This window comes from Pteropus vampyrus, unplaced genomic scaffold, assembly GCF_000151845.1.
Source record: "Pteropus vampyrus isolate Shadow unplaced genomic scaffold, Pvam_2.0 Scaffold2, whole genome shotgun sequence".
In the NCBI taxonomy this organism is placed as follows: domain Eukaryota; kingdom Metazoa; phylum Chordata; class Mammalia; order Chiroptera; family Pteropodidae; genus Pteropus; species Pteropus vampyrus.
Window position 1 is genome coordinate 32,315,980 of NW_011888783.1, and position 4,347 is coordinate 32,320,326.

Here is a 4,347-nt window from a genome sequence, read left to right on the forward strand (position 1 = left end):
TAGCAGCATTATTTACAACAGTAAAAAACATGGAAACAATTTAAGGTTCATCAACAGATGAATGGATAAAGAAAATGTTGTGTACTATTACTCCATAAAAAGGAAAGAAATCCTGTCTATCAAGACAACATGGATAAACTTTGAGAAAATTATGCTAAGTGAAATAAGTCAGACAAAGAAAGACAAATGCTATATGATGTTACTTATATCTGTGATCTAAAAAAAGAGAAAGAGATCAGATTTGCAGGTACCAGGGGTCAGGGATGGGGGGTAGATGAAGGTGGTCAAAAGGTGCAAACTTTATCATAAAACGTTTGAGTGTTATACCTTATGAATACATATGTTTTACACAGAGTTTGAAATGTTAGTTCTACAGCATTTTTTATAATAAAGAACCATATGATTCATATATTTGTTTCATTAGAGGCTTTGATAGCTATTTAAATGATCATAAGATAACTATTTTTAATAGTTTTTACATGTTATCTTTATGTTTTTAATATCATTGGTAAACTGATCATGAAAATGTAATTTGATGAAACTGCTTTTTTTGGAACAGAAAAAAATTAGGTTCTTGGATATTCAGTGCAGTTTTGTATTTATTTGTTTTCCAGGTTATTTGAAATTCCATCATGCTGCACCGGATTCTCATTTTTTAATGTAATCAGAATCACCTCAGAAGTATTTTAATAATTCAAGTTCTGAGGCCTTAACCCCACAGCAGCTGATTCTTTAGCTCTGAGTAAAATCAAAGAATATGCATTTTCACCAACGACCCAGGTAATATTAATGCAGGAGGTCCTTGATCCTCATTTTAAAAAATAGCTGGAGTCTAGAAAAAAATGCATTTCCTTTGGGAAAAATTATTGGTTTTTATCATGTAGAAAAATCTAAGGAAACTCATATTTATATATAGGTCACATTCAATTTACTTCCAGAAATCAAGAAAAAACTCTCCCTTAATTTGAATTTTTGTTCACTTTTGAGTGTTATACCTTATGAATACATATGCTTTATACAGAGTTTGAAATGTTAATTCTACAGTATTTTTTATGATAAAGATCCATATGATTCATATATTTGTTTCATTAGAGGCTTTGATAACTAAACGATCACTTAGTAGTACAATAACAATATTTTTACATTTTCCTTTGTCTATAAAAATATTTACTTTGAAGCCCCAGTATTATCAAACCTTTCCTATCTTAAGGATCTTTATAAGAAAAAGAAAAAATTTTCCAAAATTTCCTTGAAGATTTCCCCCAAGGATATTTACAAACTACATCTTGTCAAATCTTTTCCATTGCTCCTATAAGAAGTCATATTTCTTTACACACAGTAACAGAGAACATTACAAACACAAACTTGAAAGCTTATGTAGAATTCAAGCCAGATAAAACTCGGAAAACAACTATATGTCTTTCAGAGAATTGCCTTTCAGCAGCATTGAAAATGCATAGTTTGGATATAAAATAGCAGATAAATGTAATGCTTTCCAAGATGGAACATAAGGTCTTAGTTTATTTTAAGAGAAAGAAAAAATTGGAAAATATCCCAGAAATGTCATTGTGGGTACAGGTTGAACAACCCACTAGTATAAAAAGAATGTTTTTTTAAAAAAAAAAAAAGCAATCATATAACACATTTATTAAATTTAGGGAAGACAGTAGAATAAAAAGTGTTAGATTTCCTTAGGGAAAATATTTGAGTGAAACTAAGTTAGTTCTAAACTATAATTGAGTATTACAGTTTAGTAGAAGCTGTTTTGAATCATGGGACCAGAAGAGACCACAGACATTGATGTGGTCATTTTCCTACCTTCAATCAAGTCCTACCACAAACACACCTAAGATTAATAAATAATCTATTTCAGTTAAATTCCTGCAGAGGGAGAAATTTAATAAATCTCTCATTTATCTGTTATAATCAATGCACAGGTTGAATACATTTCATTCCTTCTTTTATTCAGTCCAAAAATATTAAGACCCTACTGTGTGTTGGTTCACAAAATGGTCCCCATATAGAGAGGGCAAGGAGAGACCCAAGAAAGACCACTCCAGATTGGCAGGTGGCAGTTTTAATAAGCAAGGGATCTTAAGAGGCTTGTCTTGGATGGCTGCAAGGTGAGTAGATCTTTGCACATGCCTCCAGAATCTTAAAAGTTTATATAAAGGCCATTTTAATGGGGTTGTCACATTTACCATCCAGGTAGTCTTAACAATACATTGCTCTCAAGGCTGTGTCCTTCAAAACAGCACCCACTGTGGGAACGGTGGGGACAGCCTACATTCCAAGCACAAGGGAGAGGGTGAGGACTGTCCAATTGCTCAGGTGTAGCTCGCATGTCAACCAGTAGTCACAGCCTCTCAATTACTTCCTCCAACACTATGTACAAGATCCATCATTGCCAAAATCTCCAGACGAAAAGTGAGAAATTTAGCCAATTACTAATGCTTCTTACATACATAAAATCAAGTGTCAGATTTATTCTGATGAGGTAGGCACTATGCAATAGTGTGAACATTAAGCACTTGCCTGCACTATCCCTTCCCATTTCAATATTCACCCATCTCTACCCTCAAATCACAGTGTAAAGATCAATGGGAACTTAAAATTTTCAGATCCAGAATCTTTCAATACTTGCTTTATTTGCAGTCTCTGGACATTTAATTTGTTGATATTTAGTATGCCAATGCTATTCACAAATCTATTTGCATGTATTTATATTCCATCAGAAATCGTATACATACTGTTAGAGGAGAGGAAAGTAGTCAAATTACTGGGGACCTGTCTATGGCCATGCTACCCTGAAGTGCCCAATCTCATCTGATCTCGGAAGCTAAGCAGGGTCAGGCCTGGTTAGTACTTGGATGGGAATACCAGGTGTTGTAGTCATTAAAAAAAAATTACTGGGGACCTTCTCCAACTCCTTATTCAAGTAAGAGAGAATAGACAAGAGATGGATTATGAAATAAATAATCACTATGCTTGCTAGAAGATCTGAATTTTTGGAGAGATAAGGCTTCAATGGAGAGAAAGGAAGAAGTGTGGGCCACTTTGCCCCTTTGGTTAGTGAGCTACCCTCTTATAAGGGAAATATTTGTCATCTCTCTACGAGTATATTCTGATACAACTTCATGCATGATTGATGGGTATATGGAGTTCCTCCCCTGCTTATCAGCAGAATCCAGCCTCCTACATTTACCTCCAACTCTGCTTTCTTTAATATAATTCTAGAACAAAAAGGAGTAGGTACTCCAAATATGTAATGAATTTATCTGGTCCAGTGCTCTCATTCTATCACATACTTTCAAATTATTTATCTTTATCATGATTCCCAATGCCAAAATAATCCACTGTATATATTGAGAATCTTGTCTGAAGTGTCTAAAGTAAAAAGTAGTTATTTGATCATCAACTGATAATATGTTATTAAGAAAATTTACTAACTTCACAAAAACCAGTGCAGCAAGTTCATCATGGGGCCTGACTAGATTCACGCAGTACCTTCATCTTTCTACATGCATCTTTCTTCTACTCCCAAGCTTCTCTGTGGATGTATTGATACTCATATTTTATACATATAAAGCCTTGAACATAATTCTCCATGGGGAAAAGTTGGCTGATAGGGAACAGAATTCAGTGAATCAATGTTTCTCCCTTTCTCCTTCCACCCACAAGCAGATGGTCCTGGGATACATTTTACAAGGTTTCTCAGCAGAATATCCAGTTTCTCATTGTAATAATCAACTCATTTTTTTTTATTGGTTCTCTTTTATTCTATCCTGATCTCTAGTGTTATTACCCAATGAAGTACTTACACATAAGTTTTCAATGAAAGCTCTGCTCTCTAGGGAAACTCAGGTAAGATGGACAGTGATTTTCATTTTCATGTGGTTTCCTAGAAATAATCATCTCAACCTGTGTTAATTACAAGTCAGTTAGGAGAAGAGGATAATACCAAGAGCGATATATTTGAGATGGTTCTTCTCATCTAAAAATCCAGATATAAACATATAGATTGTACATATAGAACTATTGGCAGATGTTATTCAATATGATTGCATTACTTATTTTTTTAAATTTATTTATTTTCAATTACTTTCAATATTATTTCATATTAGTTTCAGGTATACAACAATAAATCATTTAAAAGCACATTATTTTTAAAGATGAAAGTTTAGTGAACTGAATATTTGGTGTTGATTATTACCTACCTTTACACACTAAATAATCATGAAAATCTTCCAAATATTTTTAACATCCCAAATTGAAATAAGTTTGCTGACATCGAAAGATTTCTACACTGTGCATAACTCCAAGTTAGCTATATGAAAGAAAAGAAAA

The 4,347-nt window shown here is 33.3% G+C and overlaps 1 long non-coding RNA gene and 1 pseudogene across 3 annotated transcripts in view; one reads left to right on the top strand and one right to left on the bottom strand.

Annotated features, from left to right (window-relative positions):
* The window catches only part of LOC111737779, a 21,049-nt gene that overhangs the window by 14,804 nt on the left and 1,898 nt on the right, over positions 1-4,347 (bottom strand). For 2 of the 3 annotated variants that reach the window (XR_002779554.1, XR_002779556.1), the window contains exon 1: positions 4,218-4,300. The exons of the other annotated variant lie outside the window; for it this stretch is intronic. This is a non-coding gene — a long non-coding RNA (uncharacterized LOC111737779). Of the gene's footprint in view, positions 1-4,217; positions 4,301-4,347 lie in introns of those variants that run through there. 3 annotated transcript variants of the gene reach the window in all.
* On the top strand, positions 2,790-2,895 carry LOC111739728 (annotated as a pseudogene).